The sequence below is a fragment of the Stegodyphus dumicola genome, chromosome 4, assembly GCF_044657685.1.
Source record: "Stegodyphus dumicola isolate Sdum_Otavi_A_Nest chromosome 4, ASM4465768v1".
Taxonomy (NCBI): Eukaryota; Metazoa; Arthropoda; class Arachnida; order Araneae; family Eresidae; genus Stegodyphus; species Stegodyphus dumicola.
Window position 1 is genome coordinate 137,408,961 of NC_140771.1, and position 25,607 is coordinate 137,434,567.

The 25,607-nt window shown below is 34.6% G+C and overlaps 2 protein-coding genes across 2 annotated transcripts in view; both read right to left on the minus strand.

Annotated features, from left to right (window-relative positions):
• LOC118192157 (alkylglycerol monooxygenase-like) overlaps positions 1-18,875 on the minus strand; it is a 137,564-nt gene extending 118,689 nt beyond the window's left edge. Inside the window, exon 1 of the mRNA XM_085815536.1 lies at positions 18,642-18,875. The gene's annotated coding sequence lies outside the window, so the exon portion shown is untranslated. The remainder of the gene's footprint in view (positions 1-18,641) is intronic.
• Positions 1-25,607, minus strand: part of LOC118192156 (G protein-coupled receptor Mth2-like) — a 68,379-nt gene that overhangs the window by 40,642 nt on the left and 2,130 nt on the right. The window lies entirely within an intron of this gene.

Sequence of the window (25,607 nt, forward strand, 5' to 3'; positions counted from 1 at the left end):
GGAGATTAGGGTGTCCAGTCGCCAAATTCTGGTGGTGGAATATCATCATCCACCACCTTTGTATAGTTCGGGCGCCACTGTAGAGGCATTAGATTAATTCGAAGCAGGAGAAGTGAAAAATAAACAATGCCTTCGCCGAGACTTGAACCACGGACCTCTCGAATACGCGCCGAGCGTGCTGACCATTACACCACGAAAGCATGCTAAGAAGGCAGTTTTTTTTTCAAGCAGGAGATCAGAAAAATGAGCAATGCCCTCGCCAGGACTCGAAGTCCGGATCTCTCGAATACGCGCTGAGCGCGCTGGCCAATTACACCACGAAGGCATGCTAAGAAGGCAGGTGAAATACCTGATAAGGAAAAATATAAAGAATATCAAATTCCCCCGTGCATATTCTCGTGGTAGCATATTCAACTGGCAAATGGAAGATCTTGGCTTGGGAAGGGAACGGTTGAATTCTCTAGTTTCCCAGTTGAATTACTTATTATCAGATAAATATGTTTATTAAAAAATATTTTTATGATTATTCATTTACGTATCCACTTATGTTATTGACTAATTTTTATGAAATTATCAGCTGGAGTAAAGGTAAGCCACTTTATTTTAAAAGCAAAAATATTAGCTAACCAATAAATGCTGCAAAATTCTACTAAATTTTTCTCAGGCTATGCAAATGAATAGAAATACACAAACATTTAAATTCACATATTATTTGCACATATGATTATCACATCATGTTACAAAGTATGAGATAACCACCACTTTTGTAAAATCAGATAAATACGTAACCCGCGTTTTATTATTCTGACATATTAAAATGTCATACATGCATGCATGTTTGTATCTGTATATCTAACAATAAACAGAAAATTGTAATAACAAACAGAACCTCTTTTACAATATAAAATCGATATACTATGCTTTAAATGCTTATTTCTTGTGTTTTATATATATATATATATAATTTTTAGGTAAAAAATTCTTATTTTTTTAATACTGAATGATATGAAATGCTATTTCATGAAGAAACCCTCAGTCATATTGTTATACTTAAATATAATAATAGTCATAGTAACTTAATATCATCTTGATAAAAAATCTTAGTACCTAAAAATAAATTATGCAGTTATTAATTGTGTATAAAAATATTTTGAAGACAGATATCATTTCAATAAAATAACAAAGCCTGAAACCTACTGATATTTCTATAATTCATTACCATTAGTAAGTCTCATTTGTTCGATCACAATCGATTTTTAAACATTTTTAACCGTTAAAAATTTTAGAGACTGGTTTGGGCAGTCAGTGTCCTGAAACATAGTACGCTTTCTTCTGCATGAATGGCATCATTTTGATTAACAGTACCTAGGGGTGCTTTCGTAATCGGAAGATTTTTCACTGTTGCCAGGTAAACTTTAATAATTGTAGTTTCAGAATTGGTTCGTTTCGGCTTAATAAATCAATTATAAAATTTGTACTATGCTATTCCTTTTGTCCAATTCAAGCAAACATCTAATTTTAATTTTGCAATATCCACTTTATCTTTCTTTTTAATTTGCCATCTTTTATGCAACGCTGATGACGTATTTACTTCGGAATTGACACTCAGAATTTCCAGAACCGAAATCTTTCTCTTATATTAAGCTTCAATATCGGATAACTACGTCCTCTTGTGCTTTGCTTTGAGCTAGGATGTTGTCACTTACCTCTCTCTCTCTTTCTGCAATACATAACACCTGCAGTTCCATCGCAGCTAAACCTGTTTACCGAATCCATAATCCGTATATATATAAATATATTTAAAATAAAATAAAACAAAAATATTGCATACATAAAAATAGAAGTAAAAATAAAGAAGAAGGTACGTTACAAAAAGTAAGAAAATTATGGCCAATTTCCAAGAACACAGCTGACTTTTCAAAGGGATGGATATATATATATATATATATATATAGTAGTGAGCTCGCCAAAAACCAAAGACCATATAGTAGTATTTTTAAGACCAAATAGGTCTTACTGCACAGTACTTATTACCTAGCTTATTAATTATATGTATATATATATATATATGAACTCTCTAAATTAAATTCACTCTTATAAGAATTACATTATACCGATTTTAAGTTTGCATTATGTTAATATGGTTAAAGGCGAAAGTGTTAGGGGACAATTTTCTCAAGTAAGTAAATAAAACTCACTTATATAATAATTATATCTCAGTTTTAAGGTTGATTTTTAAACTTGGCAGTACAGACAATTTCTTTATGAATTCCAATTAGCAATTTTAATAACTTAAACCCATCTTACTAAAAAGCATTTTTTTAATAATTCTTACTTGAGAATAAGGGGAAACACTTTCGCATTTATTAAGTATTGTTAGTTGTTCAGAAGTTAGTTTATTCCCCTTGAAAAGCCAACTAATTTCCAGTCAATGATGATAATTACTGAGTTTGTTGGTTGCCTTTTCACTTTTACTTATACCTCTTCGATGTTTTCATTTTAAATATGTTCAGCATTCCATTTTAAATGTGCTAATGAGTTACTTCATTTCAGTAGGATTCTAACTACTTTTGTCAAAGGACGTAATATACTAAATAATCTATCAGAATCATCTATCTATCTATCTATATATATATATATATATATATATGGAAGCGGTAAATTTTGCAGCCATCATAAGGCTCTACAACGCGGAGAACATCGCTTGCGTACCTGAGAGAAAGAATGAGCAATGTCGAAGATGAAAGAGACCAGTCGAACCACGTGAAGAGAGTGGCAATTGAGACTTTATTTTGTTCTGGTTCCGTGAGCGCAGGAAGGTGAAAACTGACTGTAAAAATGTTAGGTGACACAAAATTTCTTTCTGCTTAATTCGCGCGAGGAGGCGCTAAACATCTGTTATACTTTCCTGTAATCTCTTATAATTATTAAATGTTCTATGGAGTGAAAAGAAGAATCCTCATTCTCTTCCGAGGGGCTTCACCTATTTTCTCCCTTGAATGTAGGTAAAGCCCTTCGGAAAGGAATGTGGTCAAGATCTAGGTAACTTTTTTTTTTTTTATCACAATGCGAGAAACATACATACATTTATGCAGATTCTTCATAATTTAATTTCTTTAAATATAACACAGGGCGATAATATTTAGTGGCAACAATCTGAAAAGTGAAACGGACATTTAAAGTTTTTTCTTGAGTCAGGAGGAGGAGGAGAATGGTCGGTCAGGATTACTACAAAGAAACGAAAAAAGTAAAGTACTGCTTTATCTCAATTTACTAATTTAATCATGAGTGTGTTAAGCAATATTATAGAGCAAGATTTGGGAACAATGGTGGAAGAGTTAGCCCTAGCTGTGTAGGCTGAAGCGAAAGTTATTGCAATCAAAACTTTACATGAGAATGCTAATATTTAAAAAACTGACTCTGAATTTCTTAATTCAGATTTCTTCGCGAAATTATTGAAACGGTACCAGAGGACGAAAATAACAAAGTGGCTGAAAAGCAGTCAAAATTAGAGGGTGAAAAATTAAATTAGCTCAGCTTCAGAAGGAAATCGAGTGTCAAGAACTGAAGTTACAATTAGCTGTTGAAAATTCTGATCGTGTTGTGATTACGGATTCTAAATCAGCTTCCCGGAATTTAGAAAATGTCATCAAAAGCGTGAAAACCCTGACCCTCATCAAAAGCGTGAAACCCAGTTCTCCTTCAGAGACCGGAAGCTCTGCATTTGTTTTTTCAATCGCTTGAAAAATCTTTCGCTAACAAAAGCGTACAAGTTGAGTTAAAACCACGAGTTGTTTAACACTTGTCTGACTTATAATCGGGTCAGATAATGGAATTACTCGTGCCTCGTGGCAAGGAGCGCAAGATACGCCTGTCGTTGGCAAGAGCCTTGAGCACATTATAGGGTACAGCGCGATTTAGCTCAGTTCCTTCCCCAATTTTGATGGAGAGTCACCGGGAGGGACAGGTCTGAGGGTCTCCCACCCCTTTTTCCCTACCATCAACCTCTCGAGAGGAATTTCAGCTCGTCGCATATTTAAAGTGTCCCCATGCCGCACGGATACTATACATTTGCAAACATATATACCATCTCCGGAATTCGAGTCTGAGCCCTTTGGTACAGAAGTCAGCGACGCTAAACACTATGCCGGTTGGGTGGCATCAGAAGTGTTGATTAATTTATTAGGTGATAAATGTAATCATATTTTAACGTATACTTCCTAACGAGAAATGGCGGATAATAATAAAATAAAAACACTTATCTTGAAAAAATTTCATCTGATGAAGCGCGAATGTTTGAATAATTTTAAAAATACGCAGACATGCGCCCGAGTTGCATGTTCAGTTCCCGTCTCAAATAAGTGCAACTTTCGATTATTGCAGGCTAAGAGAAGTAGATGATTTTTTTTAATTGCTTGCTAAGAAAAGTGATTTCATTGTATCCGATACGTTGTATGAAACCTTTGATTTAAAAACAGGAACATACTGGCATTCGGGGGAGCCAAAATTGGTTCCTACCTAATCAACTGAGAAGAGACCGAGAGTAAGCAATTTAATATTTAAAAAAGCTGAAACTTGAAGCAGCAAATATGATCCAGATGTATAGTTCTGGATCATCAGAAGGTAGAATCCCTTTCAGCACTCTTGACACTAATTTTATTATTCATTATTATTTATCATTGATTGAAAATTACCGTGACAAATAAGAACTACAATCATATTTTGACCGTTGTCGACGCTGTTACAAAGCTCGTATGGCTCCACGCAGTGAAGTTTAAATCAGGCCAAGAGGGATTGCATGAGCTGAAACTGTGACAATCAACTTCCGGCAGTCCCTCGAGAATAATGATCGATAAAGTTTCGGCTTTTACATCTAAATACTTTGAAGACTACGGTACTCAAGAAAAAACCCTGCACATATTTACGACTACCGGCGTCCCTAGAGGGAATGCGCAGGTGGAAAAAATTCATCTGATTTTGATTCCAGTCCTGTCCATATTGTCCACAGAAGATATTAATTACCAAATGGTATAAATACGCGGCGGATGTGCAACGGATCTTGAAGAGTACTAAGAGCAGAAGCATAAAGAGCTTACCTTTGAGCTCTTCACTTGTGTAAAAATGAGAAATTGAGAGGGGCTTAAATATTTTTGAAATTCTCGAAAAAGAAGAAAAAAATATTCTAATAAAAGATCGAGAGATATTACAGAAGAAGCAAGGAAAAACATTCAAATTTTGAATAACGTAATCCTCCGCCGAATACGGTCATCTGGAAGCCCTAATTTGAAACTTGGAATTTGTTTTATATTCGATTTCATGTTTTGTAACACGTTAAAGAATTTTTGATTAACAAACTCAACGATTTCAAAGCGAACAATGGGAACACTGTACGGGAAAAAAAAAAGCGTTTTTATCTCCAGCGCGTGAGACTGTGTATCGGACACTCTAAAGATAGGCTCATTTTAAAATTATTTTGCGATATTGCTGTTTAATTGAATTTTATGCTTTAATTGCGAAAATCATGATATTTAATAAACAAAGGTAACACACAAAACGTTAAAAAAAACGCACCTTTTGGAGCAATATAAAATCGTGAAGTTTTCAGATTTTTAGAAATATACTTTTATTCCCCCTTTTCCTTTTTTTTTTTTTTTTTTAATTTGTTTTTAAGATGCTGACTTGATATACTATTGTAGCCGATCTATGTTTCTGAGGCCGAAACCATGGATCAGGATGCCGAGTTGGTTGTGGAAGCGCTAAGTTATGCAGCCACCAGCGTACCCTACACAACTCGGAGAACGTCGCTTGCGTACCTGAGAGAAAGATATGCAGACGACGAAAGAGACCGGTCAAACCATGTGAAGGTGGCGACAATTGAGACTTTTGATTTTATTCTAATTCCATGAGCGCCAACAGACTGTAAAAATTTTAAGTGATGCAAAAGTTCTTTGTGTTTAACTAGCGCGAGAAGGCGCTAATAGCTGTTATACTTTACTTTAATCTGTTATAATTATTAAATGTTCTGCGGTGTGAAACGAAGAATGCTCATTCCTTTTCCGAGCTACATCCCCTGTTTTCCCGACACACATACTATATACAGAGTGTTTCGAAACTTACGGACAAAAATTTAAGGTCTGATAAAGAAGCGTATTAGAAATGTCTTCACGAGTAAATCAATCATCAGTGAATAACACAGTGCACTGAAAGCAACCTGAGCTGATAGCTGTAGCAAAAACCAACGTGCAAACTCGACATGTGGCACATAATCTGGAGGTATCAAGGCTTGCACTTACTGTACATGCTGGTGGTGTAATCCTTGCCAATCAATTGAGTGGGGCATATTTATAGCAGCTAATACTCATAGAATCTTCCACTCTTTACAGATTATCCTCCATAACTTGTGGCGTCCGCACACTCCTGCCGCACCCTGTATCATGTATGGCGGTGACAAAGGATCCCGTTTCACACACACAGCGATGCAATCGCTCGAATATTTTTCAATCTGGCACGTGTCTTCTCGGGAAACGCTGCCTGTACAGTCTTCCGGCTTCCAGTTAATTCCCATTCGCAAGACCATACATAAAATGCTTGCCAGCCTTTTTCTGGTTACTGTACGTCGATACACCTTCTGAAATCCACGCTAGAAATGACGATGTGTAAGAAAACGAGTGCTTTACATTTTATGACCTGCTAGGTCACCGCTTGCTCTCCGCCCATGCATTGTATGGTGAAAATTGTTTGTTTAGATGTTTCTATAACCCCTTAAATTTTTGCACATGAGTTTCAAAACATCACGCACATATATAATGTATATGTCATAATTTCGAAGCACAGTCGCGATAGCTGAGTGGTACAGCAAGAGGAAGGAGTTAATACCAAACTAGATTTAGCCAATTGTCATCTTTATTTTCAGATTTCCAGGCACTCTAGAATAATTCTTTGTAGACAATATACTCTTAAATCATAGCAATTACGATAATTTCTTATATGCACATTATATCATCTTAGAATGAAGGGAGATAGCGAAAATAGAGATAACGACAAAGGCGGAAGCTAGATAAAGGAATGCAGCAGAAGAATAATGACGTAATTAGCTGCCAGCGGTATTTATACCAAGTTTGATGTACAAGCACAGCTAAACTATGATTGATTAGTTTTAGTTGCCCCTTTTCAAGTCGTCACATAAAATAGAATATTCTCGAATTTGGGAGAACATACGAATGTAGGGGAGATCTCCAAATCTAGAATGTTAATTTTGAGATCGCCAATTATTTTAAAAGCAGCTATTGTATTTTGTTATATCTTACATATCCCCCCTTCAAAGGAAAGGCCGGGTGAGCAGAAGGGCAGAAAAGGATGAGCGAAGCAAGAGAAAGTTGGCCGTGTGTAGAGTTTAAAATGTGTTGGCCAAGTGTGTGCAAGTCCAGTTTTTATCTTCCGATATGTGTGCCCGTACCAAGTGTTGTGCGTTGTGCAAAGTAATTGGTGAAAATTGATTCAGTTATTTAAAGTGAATTCTTCAGAAAAAGTATAATTTAATGGCATGAAAACGAGATCGAAAACCAAAATGTCAAATGAACAAAAGATTTAATCTGCCACAATCAGTAAGGATAAGTTTCAGTGCGCTATATTTGATGGACAGAGCTCCGATATACCCATTAATAAATATATGTTATTATTTGAGAAAAAATGTGAAGGACAAGTCATTGGTGTTTTCTGAGTGCCTCCGAGGCGGGGCCTTAGCATTTTATTTACGAGAATGTGTCGAATTAAATTGGTCAACAGTAGAAGATAAATTTCTTACGTACTTCGCCCATACGGAAACCGTTAATTTTAGTGATTTAGTAATATCTTTTCAAAAATTAAAAGATGCATTTATTTTCTGTGTTAACTTTATTTAATCCAAAATATCCCTGTCATGTATTTGTTGATGCATCTAAAGAAGCTGTTGGTGCAGTTTTAAAACAAGAACACCCAAATGGTAATTTACATACAATTGCTTTACAGTCTAGAAAATTAAGATCTTATGAACAGAATTATGCAATTGCTGAATTAGAATGTTTAGCTATTATTGATGCCATAGACAAAATTTACTATTATTTACTTATGCCATAATTTCGAAGCACAGTTGCTATAGCTAAGTCGTACGGCGAGAGGAAGTAGTTGATACCAAACTAGATTTAGCCAATTGTCATCTTTATTTGCAGATTTCTAGGCACACTAGAATACTTCCTTGTATATCGTATACTCTTTAATCATAGCAATTACGATAACTTCTTATATGCACTTTATATCATCTTAGAATAAGAACAAACGGGGGCATAGCGAAAATACAGATGCCGGCAAGGCGGAAGCTAGGGAAAGGAATGCAGCAGAAGAATAATGACGTAATTAACTGCCAGCGGTATTTATACCAAGTACAGCTAAACTATTATTGGTTAGTTTTAGTTGCCCTTTTTAAAGTAGCATTACATAACATAGAATATTCTCGAATTTGGGAGAACAGACGAATGCAGGGAAAAATCACCAAATCTAGAATGTTAATTTTGAGATTCACAATTATTTTTAAAGGAGCAATCTTATTTTGTTATATCTTACATATATATATATATATTACATATATATATATATATATATATATATATAATGTTGTATGATCTTAAATTCATTTAGTGCGAAAACAAGTTACTACTACTTGCGCAATTGCTGCAAAGTTAGTTTATAATAATTTATTTCCTAAACAATATTGATTAATTGATTATATTATCTCCTAAGTTTAATTAAAGTAGAATTATTTTAAAAGAGTGAATCCATACTGGTAAGTTATATTTTGAAAGATGTTTTGAAGTAACTTGAAAGTAAAATGTTAATAATGCTTTAACGGGGACTGGAATTAAATCATCATGAAGAACAAAATTTCAATTGTAAAAGGAAAAATTAAAAACAAGTAATCATTGTCATTGATCGGAAATTAGTTGACTTTTGTAGGGGAACAAACTAACTCCCGCTCAATGAACAATAATTAAAAAAACTACGTAAATACGAAGGTGTTTCGTCTTTACTCGAGTTATAAGGTAAAGCCAAACCAGCAATTCTAGTCAGGCCAAATATTTCCGCGAATAGAAGGGATTACGAACCAATGCTGATACTCAAAGAACTTATTCTTATGAAGCATTTTAACCAATTCAATTTTGAGTAAAAAGCAATTTCTGTAGAGAAATCCGAAAAAACTCGAGTAACCGTCCCCGACACCCTCATGTTTATGCATTTGAGTTCTATATTATTTGTAAAAATTAAAGATTGGAAATTGTCATTATGAAATAGAATTCAAAGTAAAGTTGAAATAAACATAGAAGATTACAAAATAAGATAAATAGTGCAAACTTTGTAAAAACAAATCAAAAATAATATAAAAAATATAATAAGAACAGTGAATGTACATGAAGAATCTATATATATCTGTATATATCTGTATATATATATATACATGTATATATCTGTATATATATACATGTATATATATATATATATATATACATGTATATATCTGTATATATATATACATGTATATATATATATATATATAAACTATATGTAAAAAATGTAAAGGCAGGTACAGGGGAGCTAAATAAGCAGATTTCATATAGGAATGTGTGTGCGGTAATGCCGCGTTGAGCCGGTCAAGCGCGCTGTTGAGAACGGCGTATAAAAGCGCTGTGCTAGCTGAATTCTTCCTTTTCCGCGCGGATGTCGAGCAGCATACATCGTTACACCAATGCGGAGCTGGTCGACATGCATTTCATGTAAGGGACTGCACAAATAAATGGATTAGCTGCTCAAAGAATGTGTAGGGAGCGATTCTACAGGGATGTCATGAACGTTTGGTCGATGTCCCTCCCAGTGTTCGCATATGAATGTGGTTCCAACACGATGCAGCCCCAGCTCACTTCAACTGGAACGTCAGGAATCACCTGGACGCGGTCTAAGGGCAGCATTGGATAGGACGGCGACGGTCAGTGCTCTGGCCAGAGCGTTCTCTTGATTTAACCAGCTGGGATATCTTCTTTTGGGGTCATATTAAAGGCCACGTGTACATCACATCTGCAGAAGATCTTGTTGTCCGCTTATCTGTTGCTGCTGGCATGTACTCGACATGCCTAACGTCTTATCTAATGCACGCCAATCCAACGCGCCGCCACTGTGAATCTTGTATCGCTGTTGGCGGCCACTCTTTTGAACGGGATAGTGGGCACGACGTCCTGTCTCACCAGTATTCCATTCCTCCTGCCAAAGGGATTTTGCCTTGTGTTCCAGACTTTTCTTCAAACATGATACTGGCCATGGGACGGTGATATGTTCCGCATTGATGTTTCGTGTGGCCTCCTTTGCAAGTTGATCTGCTTGCTCGTTTCCCCTGTTGCCGACGTGTGCCTTGGTCCATTCTATCCTGGTGTTCAGATGGCTGTGGTCGCGCAGATGTGTCTGAACCTCTGCGATCATTGGGGAGCTGTGCACAGGATTCAGGATTGCATACAGCGATGACAGGCTGTCTGTTATAATGAAGCTGTCTCTGTGCCGCTGTTGGATTATTTTAAGTAGAGCTTGTTTGATGGCCATTACTTCACTCTAAAACATGCTGTTGTTTGTGTCCAGGTGACCTTTCCCATTGTGCTATTGTGCTTTTATGCTTTGCTGTCGGAGAGCAACATAGGCGCAACCTGTATTTCCATCTAGTTTTAACCCGTCGGTATAATAGACTAGATCATCTTCCTTTACACTGGTGTTTTGATTGATGCTAATCTTTACTCTCTGTTCCTGCGTTGAGGGGTGATCTGATAGGCGTATCATCTTTTGTTCAAAGTCGGCTAGTGAGTATAGCTCGTCTCTGAAGGTGGTTAGGTTGCCAATTTGAGTAATCTCCTGATAGGCTGCTTCCTTTTCTACGCTCAGATGAAGCGGTAGCATAACTCATTTGTAGGGGATGTTCGGAAGGCCTTGGTGACATTCAGGAGAAAGAGCCTTTGTATGCTAAGTAGAGGCTTCACTTTGCGGCCCTGCATAAGCGCTGACCAAACAGCCGCTCCATAAGTTATGATTTTCTTTAAGTTATGATTGATTGTTGTGTACAGCATTTTCTGGATGTATGGATTGAGACCCCATTTGTAGCCCTGCATATATCTTAGTTGTTGGGCTAATCTTGCAGTTTTCTTTTTCAGCTCTTGCACATGGGGCATCCAGTGTCGAAGAGGATTCCCAGATATTTTAGCACTGGTGTGATGCAGAGGCGATGTCCGTTTAAAGTTATCCTTGGCTGTCTTGCCAGCAATCCGCCTTTTTTTCGGGACAAGCAAAATTTAAGATTTGGCCTCTGCTATTTGAAGTTTAAGGGCTGTGCATCTCTCCTGAAAAAGGCAGCAGGATTCGATTGCGTTGGCCTAGAGCTGTTCCCTGGACCTTCCTCTGACGATTAGGGCTGTATCGTCTGTCTGCGTTAGCAATGATCCTTGCATGGTCAGGCCATGGGTTGTTGAGGACTCTGTTGAAGGAACCGTTGATGGTCCATAGGAATGGTCCGGCGCATGAGCCTTGCGGGCATCCCTGTGTCTGATCGTAATTTACGATGGTGTTGTAAACATTGCTTGGCCAATTAGAAGTTCGAAGAGCTTGTAGTATTGCTGGCCACCACAGCGTATCCACAGCTTCGGACGCTGGTATGAAAAGCTGTGTCTTCCGTCGGGTTGTCCTTGGTGAAAACTGTCCTTAGAATCTCTGACAACGTAGCCTCCGTGAGATCGTCATAAGTATTTGGCGTTGGCTGGAGGTAGAGAGTAGCCGGTTTAGACAGCTGCGATTTTGTGGTGAGTACCAAATGTGGTCGTGGTTTCTGTGCAGAATTTTCTCCCGTTGGTAAATGAAAAGGGTGGAAGTTCCTAGATTTTGTCTGCGCTCTTTCTTTAGGCGTCGCCGTAGAGCACGACACTTTTGTTGTTGACTTCAAAGCGTGCCATTCCAACAATTCAGCATTGTGGTTCCTTTTAGAGCTTAATATAGGACTAATATCAGACGTTTTGCACTGAACCACTGTTAAAATTAAAATGAAACAAGAACAAATTAAAAAGAAGTCAGGTTTAATTGGTCGGCAGAAGCAAACACAGTTTTCGAAAACTTAAAACAGCTTTAATTCAATCGCCAGTTTCGAATTTTTCTGAATGTGACGGGAATTTAGAAATCGCTTCTAGGATGATACAAAAAGAACAGCTGGAATCTTAAAGCGGTAAGACTTTTAATCCATCTCAGATTGTACGTCTACAGAAAGGAAGAAATTAGCAGTTCTTTTAGCGATTCAAAATTCCGAGTGTAGTATTTGAGAAGGCACCGGTTACTATTTACTCAGACTGTACTGACGTGTATCGTTATATTCCGAGAAAAATTTATCGCCAAGACTCATTAAATGAGCTCTTAATCTTTAAGAATATAATTTTGTTGGTTTGCTTACTCCAGGAAAAGAACGCCGTGGCCGACGCTCAGTCGAGAATAACATTAAACGAAGTGAGGGGTAAGTACAAGTGTACTATGCTAACTGCGAAGATTTTAGATTCTCATGAAACAATCATTGCCGAATTACAAACAGGCCCAGAATTTAAAAATATTTATGCTTTTTTATAAGATCCTGACTATTTCGAGTACAAGGCATAATGGCTATCAGAAGCAGAGCCGCAAATTATGAGAATATTGATAATCTCTTGTTTTATACAAAAAATAACAAACGAAAATAACCAATTAAGACTGGTTATCCCAGCCAGTTTAAGGTTGGGGTTTTGCATGAATTGCATGATGAGCCAATTTCAATCCATCCTGGCATAAGAAAAAGATACAGCGAATACTCTTATGCCAAGCTATGCTCTCTCGCGAAGCTGTTTATTTTCCACAGCTACAGAACTTTGTTACTGTGTATGTCAAGTCGTGGCATAGTTGTTAAATTAGTTAACGATATTAATTATAGTTCGCCTGGATATCTAAATCGCATAAAAAGCCACTTCCCCAAATGAATTAGCAGGAGTTGATTTATTAGACCCATACTAAGTGAAGTTAACAAGAGCATGTATGTAGTCGTTATCGCGGATCATTTTAGTGGGTAGAAATAATTCTAAAGTATGGAGCTCTATTTAAAGTAATTTTGGACACCAGCAAGCAGTTAATTAGTCATATCTTTGAGGATTTATGCGTAGGGCTTGGCTTACGACATTTATCTGCTCTATCCAAAATCTCAGCTGAATATGTGTTTATAACATGATTTTTTACTTCAGCACTCATTTAATGCAAAGCAAATGATTGTATGTATTGTGTATATAGTCTTTCAGGTTATGAGAAAATTTTGTATTTCATGTATTATATCTTGTCCCCAGGACTTGGGCATTTCTGTCCCTGCATCGCTACATGAAGCAACCAAATGAAGATAGCTGGTATATAGCTTGCAGCTTTACAAGTTAGACGCGCACGGCAAGCGCAATAATACGACATTTAAAAATGGTTCCTTATCGGCCGCAGTCGAGTATCGCAGAGCGGGTAGATAAAAATAAAATTAAGATTATTTGTAGATGTGTAAAGCATTATCATGAGTGCTGTAATAGCTGTGTCATTGAACTGGCATATGCTTTGAGAATGACTAAACTACCGGGAAGACGCTAGTTGAATTACTTCTTAGAAGAAAGTTAATAACACCTCGGGATAAACTATTTTTCATTCAAAAAAACGGCGGCGGAATTAAAAATGGCAGAGTCGACGAAGCCATCCGTAATTCAGATATGGCAAGGAAACACCAAAATTATTCTTATGATAATAAACGACGCGAGTGTAATTTTAAGGTGGAAAATAATGTTCTGGATATTAGACATTCTCTTTCATCATGTGCAACTGAAGATAAAGTTGGAAATTTTTGCTCTAAATGTGATGTTCCATTCTTTATCGACAGATGAGGCACCAGGAATTATGATTACCAGCAGATGAGGGACCAGGAAACGTCAGGAGTGCCAACAGTTAGTCTATAAACGAGGAACCGATTCGCAACTTCGGATTTATTCCTGAACCAGAAGAAATTCAAGAGGTTCCAGGAAAGATCACAGATGCGCTAATTTCCATGTCAAATAGAAATGGAGCCACGGCCGAGGAAAAGGTATAATAATTATAATAGGCTACCATCTACCCATCTTGGAAAGATTTTCTCGCCAAACGGATAAACGATAAACAGCAAAAGTGAAGCAAAAGATAAGTATAATTTAATTTCTTCAAGAATTTAGTTTTTACTTTGTGTCTAAAAGGACAACAGCTGCTATCTAGCATGAATTTTGCCTGCAGCGAGAACATTTCAGTTTTGTTAAGTAGTAAAAAAGGTTTTGGGTAGAGTAGACTTTAAGGTACCCCTTGTATTATGGCGAAGTTGTTGTTTGATTTATCGCCAAGTTGTTGTTTCATTTATGGTAGCCTGAGTGGTTGAATGTTATGGAAACCCTATTGTGACGTAATCGGGTGCATGATTCTGGGAAATTTTGAATCATGGGATGTATTGTAAGCGTTTTTGTGATGTGTGTTGGTTTGATTTTTTAGACGGTAGTTTAGTTCGAATGTAGTAAGATTATTTCGAAGTTTCTGTACGATTTGGAGCGAAAGGGGAAAAGAGCTTTAATTGACTGGTGTGTAAATGAAGGTTTACTTAGTAGCCATTATAAGTGTCCTGTATGTAGGAAGGATATGCGTCTAGTCGAACGTAAAAACCACTTAGATGAATTTGAATGGGTTTGTAGGAAGAAATGTTCAAATGGTCACTATGTGAAGCATTCGATCAGAAAGAGCACCCGGTTTGAAAAAAATCATTTGAGTATGATTGATATTTTGATTTTTACGTGGCTCTGGGTGTACGAAGCGAACTCGAAAATCATGGTAAGTGAATATTTGCTTTTGGTTGTGCTTAAATGTATAACATGTTTTTCCTTTTTTATGTTATTTTATTGTTTGGTTTAAAATGTATTTTATTATGTACTTTTTGTTTGTCTGTATTGTAGAATTTGGTGCTCCTTTGACTTTTTAAGTGAAAATATATCGATGTGTACATGGACAAAGTAAAGGGAGTGCGCAATGCAAGTTTGTGCAATTCCGGGATTTTTTTTAAGTGAAAATAGGTCGATGTGTACATGGATAAAGTTAAAAGAGTGTGCAATGCCATTTTTGTGCAATTCGGGGATTTTTTTAAAGTGAAAATAAGTCGATGTGTACATGGATACCGAGTTTGTGCAATTGTTTGTCTTGTTATTTTGGCTTTGTGTAGCGGCGAGTTTGGGCGCAAAAATCGACGCTTCGCAAGCCAAAATAACGACTCAAAGAATAGCACAAAATCAGTATCCATGTACCGCCAAAAATCGCCAAGGGGTACCCTAAACTATACTTTTACCAAGGTTTTAATTTAATTATCCATTAATCCTAATGATTTTAAGTTTAGTTCACGAATAAGATTTCTAATTTTAGTCCAAGAGACTGAGTTTTGAGGAAGTCTAGCGTAATTGTACAATAATTTTAAGCAAATTCGGTACATGTGATGTAAAGTGTAAATTGAATAAATTTTTCTCAATGTAAATGTTTCATTAAGTACGCTTGATAAATTAATTTTGTAAATGTAAGTTTCTGTTAAACTCTGTAAAGGCAAAAGCAAAAGTTAAATTCTTGACGTGTGCAGGAAATGTTAAGTGTAAACTAGCCTGTTAAGATAAAATAAGTTAAAGACAGTGGTATGCACCAAAGTAGCGAAAAATTAGGCTCGCCAGCCAATGTTAAAGTTTAATGAACTATTTTGCTCAGCTCATTAGGGATAGTTTTGAATTTAAGATTTTCTTGAGATCTAGTTTGTTTGGTTGAGGTCTAAGTTGGATTTCGGACAGGCGGTAGTGTTGAAATACTTGTACACCGACTCACGTTCGCACGCTCGGTAAATTTTGTTGGAGAATAAAAGAGAGAAAAATTAATTGTAGAATAACTGCAAAGTGTATGGAAAATTTTGATGAAGTGAAATAAAAAGTGAATGTTTAAAATACGTTAGATGTTTTTGCTAAAGTATTTGTTCTTCCAGAAGTCTGGAAGAAGATGGGATTATAATGAGAATGATTTTGGATGTAATGAAATTAATTGTCCCATCATGTCCATCTTCTGTAAACTATAATTTTAGCATGTATTGTAAATTTTAGTGCTTGTAAAAATTTGGTCTTTGATTAGTTTAAAATTTAAGAAAGATCTTAACAAGGTCGTTAAAGGCATTTTTTGCGATTGCTTTGTAAGAAAGTTACTATTATTTTTTACTAACTATTATTTTAGGTTTTGGATCTTTACTGCCCTCTTCGTTTCCCCACCAGAATGTAACTAAGTCGGAAAGAAAAGGCATTTAAAAGAAGGTTTTAGATTGCTTAGATAGAGCGAGTTCTGCCTGCTAAAAGCCATTTTAGTAGTTTGCTATCTTAAGATAAGGGCGTTCCTGTCAACGGCGTTAACTATTCTTGCCGATAGTGCTTTTTTGCGCCGGTGTGTGTAAAAGGGCCAACTGTCGCATTAAATATCTCTTCGTAGCCTTTCTGGCTAATTTCTACTTTATTTAAAATTTGAAATCTTTATTTTTATTTATAGCCATAAATATTGGCTGAATTGTAAACATCATGAATGCCTTCTGCCCAACATTTTGAGTTTAATTAAATTGTCTTTTATACACCCTCCGTTCGTGTTTGTGATACTTTCTCGAAGACTATCGATAAATCGTACTCAGTTCAGAGTTTAGTTAGTGTGCATGATAGCGAAACAATATTCAACTCAATAACCTAAATTCTGATGGAGAAAGAAGTAAAGTTCTCTTATATTAATTTACCAGTTATTTTATGTTTTGGATCTTCACTGTCACTTCTCCTTTCCGTCGTCCTGCCAGAATGCAGATTAGTTACGTGTGTATTTAAGATGGGGTTTTTAGATGGTAAGACAGAGCATGTTCTGCCTCTCGAGGCCACGTTACTTGGTTATATCAGATAAGATACTAGATCAGATAAAATTTGTAGTCTTCAGCCATGCTTTATAATTCTCGACAGTTGATTATGCACGCCGGTTAAGCTTTGAACCAACTTTGTTAAATTCATCTGTGTAGCCTTTGGCTACCAGCTCATTTAAATTAAATTTTACATTTGAACTTAGTGTACTTTAAGTCAAATAGCTGGCTGTGTTGTAAGGCTTTTGTTCTGATTTAATTTTAAGGCCCTCTTTTACACCCTTCTCAAGTGTCAGTTGCTGTTTTAGGCTTAGTGATAATTCGCAATCAGTCCACCTGAAGTTTAGTTACAGTTTAGGATTGCAAAGAAGATTTCTAAATTTTATACTTCTAACTTCAAAATTAATTTTATCTAGAATTACGCTTATGTATCTCAGTCATATTAAAGTAAATAGTTTTAATTCAGCCCATTGTAGACTTATAAATGAGACTAATGGACTTATAAATGTATATATATATATATATACGGTTTCTAAAGAAATTTAATTATGTCTTCTATAGTTTTCATATTATCAGTATGGAATTCTTTTCGTTTTATAAAAAATGATCTAAGCGACTACGTATTTTGATTATACCGGTCACAACACCAAATTTCTCATAGTCTGAAACGCTACATTAACCTAAATCAATTTTCTAATTGGAATATTTCTGCAATTAATCATTCAAAAGATAATCATACATACTGTTTGAAACACCCAATAAAATATAGTAAATGCTCAAACCACAATAAAATTAAAATAACTTAAACATCTTGCATTGTAATTCTTTAACCTTTTTTCTCGTTTTAAGTGCAGAATGTAATTAGAAAAATTAGTTTTTATTTATTTATCTTTTGGTCATGTAATGCACATGCAACAACAGCATATTCACGATTTTCTGAAACCGAGAAACATTACATTTGAGATTAGCTACAATATGCAGATCGGGGGGAAATTTCATTTTAAAGCTAGTTATGATATTTGCAACAATATAAAAAAATATTAGCATTTACAGTCGCTAAAATGTACTGCTATGGATTTCAAATAAAATTCTGTGCATGCATGTCGCATGTTTACAAAAATGAAAATGATATTATTGTTTCTCAAGAACATCGCAAAATTTATGGTGTTAAAAATGGCATTTTCATTAAATTTATACTTAATGAAGCTCTGAAAATAGTACCGTGTTACATACAATATTCTTTCCTTAGAATTTAAGTTCTAAATATTAAAAATAGTCACAGAATTTCATAAAGATTGGTTTGATCGCATCCTATATTATGACATTTTCCTGAAAAATTGAAAAACATTTGTTTCCAATATAGGATTATTAAAAAATCATTTGATGATCAAGGTTTATTATTTTTTAAAACTGATATGCTATTTTTTTTAAAATATTTCTATAAACTGCCTGTTCCGCTGTGGGAAATATTTTAATCGGATATTTTCGTTCCTTATGAAAACTTTACATTTTCCTCGTGAAAACACAATAATTTAATTTAATATATATATATATATATTATTTAATTTAAAATATATATTTAAAATTTAATAATATTTAAAATATAAAATATATTTTAAATATAACTTACGAAGTCTTCAGTATTCTGCCTGCATGTTAGAACTCTCCAAATATTGTTATTTCAACCTGAAATATTTTCTTAGTACTAATTGAATCTGATATCTCTTGTTTCACAATGTAGAAGAAATTAAATAAAACGTAAAAAAAAAAAAGCCATTTCACACATTTCCGGGAAGATCGCTAATTTCCGTTTAAGGATTTACTTTCTTCTGCCAATAAAAAGTAACGTTTGTAACTGCACTACCTTTGGATAGACGCTCTGTGAAAAACGACACTGAATTTTTTTTATGCTGTTTATGACAAGCTGAAAGAAAAAGATAAAGTGAAAATACTTGTTAGATAAGAAATTTTTCTTTTATTAAGCCAGCGTTTTAACAAGGACAGTCATTCATATGAAATAAAAGTTTTTTCATTTTTTGTGTAAATTTCAGGAGCAGTTTAACTTTAATTAAACTTAAAGTATTTTCTATACCAAAGACAAAGATACATGACAAAAAAATCAAGTATATTTAAGCAGGGTTGACTTAATAAATAGAGTAAAATAAAGTAAAATAAAATACCGTAAAAACATGCGATTGTTCTATGTACCATATCTATACTACACATTCTAATAATCTGCAACTCAGTTTTATTCAGAATGCCGTTTTGCATTCTGAATAATTAAAAAAAGACTTAACAAACTATTTTGGATGACTGTTAAAAATCTGAACACTTTCCCAGATTTTAACAGTCATCCAAAATAGTTTGTTAAGCCTTTTTTACGCTCTCGCTGAGATCGCAGTCTACCAAGCTGCTGTTGCACTCATTCCTGCTAACGCATTTCCTTTTCTCTTGTTAGCTTTTATTATTAAATGCCATTTTCTTCGCACTTACACCATATACAATTCAAGAGCAAAATTACAAAAATTTTAAAAGCAGCATATGTTTAGAATTCCTGATACAGTGTTAAGTGTTGCTATACATTTTTCTACTTTTTTTTAATTTTTTTGCTCAGTTCATCATATCAATATTCCTTTTCCTTAATCGCAAAATGTTATTTGCCTGTTTTATTATTAATATTTTGTGTGTTAAATTTATTAATTAAATATCGCCCTTATGCCACATAAAATTAAAATCAACACAAAAATCACAATATTTTTTTTAAAAAAAAGCTTTCAGATTTTATTTCACACCCAAAGAGCCATCCCACCCCTCGCCAATTTACACATACATACAAGTTTCGAGAGCCGTTTCAAGAGTATTTCGGCTAACTTTGGATGTTAGAATAGACGGAGTAAGCCTTCTCCGTATGTCCCTTGCAATGAAGATGAAACCATGAAGCGTCACGGTATGACGTCACGATTCATCATGGCAGCTGCGATAAGCGGACTTTCGGTTGGTTTTGTTTACGTTCTATTCGGCGTTATCTACATGTTAGCTACTCATCATTGAACGTTTATAAGTCTTCCGTTCTAATTTTAATACTTAACATAAAAGATTTTGGTTAATCTTTGGATTATGGTAACTTGGCGATTTTTTGGCGACCAACCCTGTTACAGCAACCTGCTAGTTTATGTTTGAATGCTATTTTATTTTCACGAAGTAAAGGCATGTTTTTTTTTTTTTTTTTTTTTTTTTTTTACTCAACATTTTTTTCCAACAATCTGCTAGCCGAATTACACTTGTGCTAGAACTTTTATGGAACAAAAGTGCTTAATCATGACTTAGATTAGGTGCGAAATTGGGAGAAAGTGCAGAATCGCAAACTGCTTGCCGCGTTTTTAAGAATTGCACATACACGGTATCATCCATGTACACGTCGACCTATTTTCACTTAAAAAAACATCCCAGAATTGCACAAAAATGGCATTGCGCACATTCTTGACTTTATCCATGTACACTGCTAAAGTCCTAGCTAGTAACCTTTATAGCCTTACCAAAATGTCGCCAAACTACCTGTTACCATATTCCAAAGATTAGCCAGCCCACCAGCGGCCGAGCGGTAAAGTCGCTGAACACTGGTAGTTCGGTCCGAGGTTCGAATCCCGGAAACGGGCTGGCTGCATGGGCGTTTTCGTGGTTTTCCCCATATGTAACGTGTATACGAGCCAGTTTCCCTTAGAAAGTCCTCCACGAAGGCATCCCTCCCCTTAGGCAGATAGCCCTCGAGGCTTTGCCATAATCACACACACACACCCAAAGATTAGCCAAGATTTTCTATTTGGTGTATAAAATAATCACAAGGCTTGCAAATAATTTTTTCAAATTTAATAAAGTCTAGGTACATCCAAATGTGTACCTAGACCTTATTAAATTTGAAAATACCATGCAATACATTTGTATCACATCAAGGATGTCAAACTCGGGGCCCACAACAAATATTTTTGCGGCACGGCCAATATATCGGCAAATAATAATATATAATAATAAAATAACATATCGACGAAGAAAAAAATTAAATGTTTACTGCTAAGTAATTAACGATAATTTATTCAGTGTTGTTAGATTACTCACAGCGAGCTGACACACACACTACTTAAATTACAAATGCGTGTGTGTAGCTTGCGTTCAGCTACCGTCGGCTTTTGGGGGACACGTGCACTCAGAACTTGTACGCATCCCCCGATAGCCGAATGCATGGAGGTAGGAAGTAAGAAGGAGTCGCCCTAAACAAGTTTCTCCGTACCCTGCTCTGAAGCACCGGCGATCCCTACGTGGTGACCAAAACATTGGGTCATTTACCATTGAGTTCTATGGGATTTGACGCGTTCGGGTGTAAATATTTTGTAATTACGTCGCAAATGTACATATAAATGTATATATTTTCTTTTTCTACAACACTTCAGAGTCCTAAGTATGTGAAAACAACATATTTTTAAACAACATTTCATTCTGAACGGAATTAAATGCTATTCTTTTCACAGGACAGTTTTCTCAGAATGGTTTAATTTGAATGAAATATTTTCACAAGTTTTCGTTAATTACATTAGAAAAAAAAATTAAGGTAATTCGATTTTATTCGGTTAAGGTACAAAAATTAAGATCAAAGTTTATTGTATTATTAATATTAAAATTATGCATTATTTCTTTTCTATTTATAGAGCTTCTTCCTAAAATACTTTCTTAAATATGACATGATTTTTTGGCTTCTTTTAAATCGAAAAATGTAAGTCAATTTATAATTAATGCTCTATTCGGTTCATTTTAAATTAGAGAATTATTAGGAATTAGCGAAATACTTTAAATAAGTATTTCGCTAATTCCTAATAATTAAATAGGTATTAAATGGTACTTGACTTTCTCTGAACATTTCTGAAAGGGAATAAAATAAGTTTTTTTTTTTAAGTATTATTTAAAACTTGTAGCTGAGTTATTATAAAATGCAAAGGGGAATAATTCTTTTAATTATACTTATCAGATTATTTTTTTTTTACCCTTCATTTCAATAATACATATTCCAAAACTCTTTATTACGTTCTTAAGTGCGCATCTCATAGCATTTGCTTTACAATACCTTTTAACAGATTGCTTTCCAATACGAACAATTCTTGCTTAAAAAGTTTTATAACGTATTTATCAACAGGATTTCAATTTATGTTTACAATTCAATATTAAGGTTATTATATATTTAGATAACATTTATAATCATTATAAATTAGATACATTTAATCATTAGATTTCTTCACAGTACTTTCACAGTTGTTTATAAGTGAATAAATTCTTCATTTCAAATACATTTATAAATAATTTAATGAATATTTAAGTATTTTGTCAAAGGCAGATACATGCTTTTTGCAAGCACATGCATACATATTTCCTATTTATCATTTCCGGCATGTGCAAATCTTTAATTTCTGTGCATTCACTATATTTTTCGTGTAAAGTAATTTACACTAATTTAGCATACACCCGAAAATTTTACATAAAATATATATATGAATATAATTTGAATGAAAATTAAAGGTATTATTTTTAATACCCACTCAAAGGTCACTTTTTCTTCAAAATTCCTCCACGATGGCATCTCTCTCTTTAGGCAGATAGCCCTTGCATGCCTTACTCTATTTAATAAAAACTTAATCTGACCTATGTGCCTAATTACAAATATTTTAACATACATAATTTTATATTTACATTTAGCCATCAAGTTTCAAACTTTTTAAATCTTCTAGAAAATAAATTTTGGCAGATCTCTTTTAGCAATTTTCTTAAAATCTATATTTTTGTAGTACAACAGCTTAGAATTTTATAAAACAAATTCATAATCAAAATCGCTGTTGTTAGTTATCAAAAAATAACCAAGATGTGATTTTTGCGTAAATGTCAGTAAATTATACAAATTGCTATTATCCATCACACTATGAATGTTTCTTTCATGCGAGAGTGTCCCTTTTTCGATTTCTGTGGAACTGTCGTGTGTCGAAATACTATCAGAATCCTGTCAAGCGAGCTTCTGAATGTAAACAAAGAACACCCCGTCTGGTGACCCAAGCTTCAAAGCAGTGCTTCAGTTCTAGCGCGGAATGGCCCCTCCTCCCTTTCCTACCTCCATGGCCGAATGTGGCCGAACTCATAGTCTCAGTTTTCTCATCATAGTTTTGTACGATACATTGGTGCATGCATGTGCATGCACTTTGTTTTATTATTAATTATTACTTAATTCATATTGTTACGGATTTCATGGTTATTTATTTAGTTAGGTTTTTTTTTTTTTTTTTTTTTTTTTTTTTTTTTTTTTTTTTTAATTATAATTAGATTTGCTTCATGTTGCCTTAGCAACGTAGACGATTTTTGAAAAGACAGCTGCGTTGGAAGGTTAAAAATAGAACAGCGCGTGCTATTAATACCTAATAAATAAATATCTCGTAATTGCTGTTGCCATCCACAAAAATCCAGATATTTATAGATGTTTGCAGTATATTCGAGAAATTAATTATAAAGCTTATAAAAGCCGAGAACAAACAACTCATCTCAGTAGTAGCTGTAGTTCTAGCGAACCGTTTGTTTACTTAATGCTGTGATTGATTTGTAGCGATTTCGCTGTGAGATAGAATTAGTTTCTCTGTTTTGAATTGATTTTTGCTAAACGTTTGACATTTTGTGATATTGTTAGAATATTTTTGAAGAAATATTTCAGCATTTTGATTTATCTCTTGTGGAAAGAATAAATTTTTGTTAACTTTTTAACGTTAACCGTGTTTATTCCAGCCCTTTGTATTCAGTTATGTCTATATCAAAACCAAGTGGTAGTAAAATTAAACGAAAAATCGCTGACGAACATAGAATATTCCAAGTAAAATGGAAATTAGAATATTTTTGCTGTGAAATAAAAGATAAAATAATCTGCTTGATATGTAATAATACTATTAATGTACCAAAGTTATATAATATTAAACGTCATTACGAATAACACAAATCGAAATATAACAATTACGAAGGATTAATGAGTTGAAAGAGCTCAAGTTAGGAGTGAAAAAGCAACAGTCCATGTTTAGTAAAGTATTGCAAGAAAGTGAAGCGGCGGTACATGCAAGCTACGTCTTGTCCGAGTTGATAGCTAAACATTCGAAGCCTTTTACTGACGGAGATTTCATCAAGGAATGCCTAATGAAAGCTGGAGAAATTGTTTGTCCTGGAAATGTGAAGGCTTTTCAATCAATTTCATTGACTCGAAATACAGTTGCGGAAAGAGTTACTGATTTAGCCGCGAATTTAAGTGATCAGATCAAATCAAAATCATCTAGTTTCGAAAGTTTCTCCATTGCCTGTGACGAGAGCACGGACATTAGTGGAAAAGCTCAATTAGCAGTGTTTTTTCGTTCTTGTGACAAGAATTTTAACATTTTTGAGGAATTGCTGGAACTAATACCGATGCTTGGTACTACCACAGGAGAAGATATATTTACTTGTGTTTTTGGACTTCTGCAGAAATACAATCTACCTTTGGCAAAATTAAATTCTGTAGCTACAGATGGCGCTCCATCAATGACCGGGAAAACAAGGGCTTCGTAGCATTACTAAGAAAAAAACTTAGTGAAATTCACGGTTCAAACATTCATCATATGCACTGTATTATACATCAAGAAGTTCTATGGACGAAAGTAATAAATATGGAGAATGTTTTGTCATATATAAAAAAAGTTATAAATTTTATAAGATCTCGACGTTTAAATCAGCGTCAATTCATTGCTTTCTTAAGTGAGTTAGATAGTGAATATTCGGGTTTGTCCTACTATACCGAGGTACGTTGGTTATCTTGCTCCAAGATTCTCAAACAATTCTGGGATTTGAAAGAAGAAATATGTCAGTTTTTAAAAACGAAAAATCAAGACGTAAGTTTGTTTTACGATCCAATATGGATACAAGATTTATCTTTCTTGGTTGATATAACCAAACACTTCACCGATTTAAATTTATCGTTACAAGGAAAAGATCATATCATTACGAACATGTTTGACATAATTAAAGCATTGAAATGTCAACTAGTTCTTTGGGAAAAACAACTTAAAAATGAAGATTTGACACACTTCCCATGAAGCATGAAGAAATCAAGTTTAGATGATACTTGTTCGTGTCAAAAATACGCAGAAAAAATTGCAAATTTAACAACTGAATTTGAAACGAGGTTTAATGATTTTAGTTCCCTCGAAGACATTTTTTTTTTTCCCTTCGATTTTCTCAATAAGTATTGACTCAGTACCCAGCCATATGCAAATGGAGGTGATCGAGATTCATTGCAACTCAAATTTGAAAGCAAAATTCATTGAAGTGGGCGTGCCTGAATTTTACAAATATTTACCAGCCAGGTTTGAAAATACTCGAAAATTCGCATATGAAATTATTTCCATGTTCGGTAGCACTTATCAGTGCGAGCAGTTATTTTCAGTCATGAAAGGTAATAAGTCTCCTATTAGAAACCGTATTAATGATGCTCACCTTGGGTCAGCGTTGAAAGTTATCACCGCAAACAATATTTCTTCCGAAATAGGAAAGATAA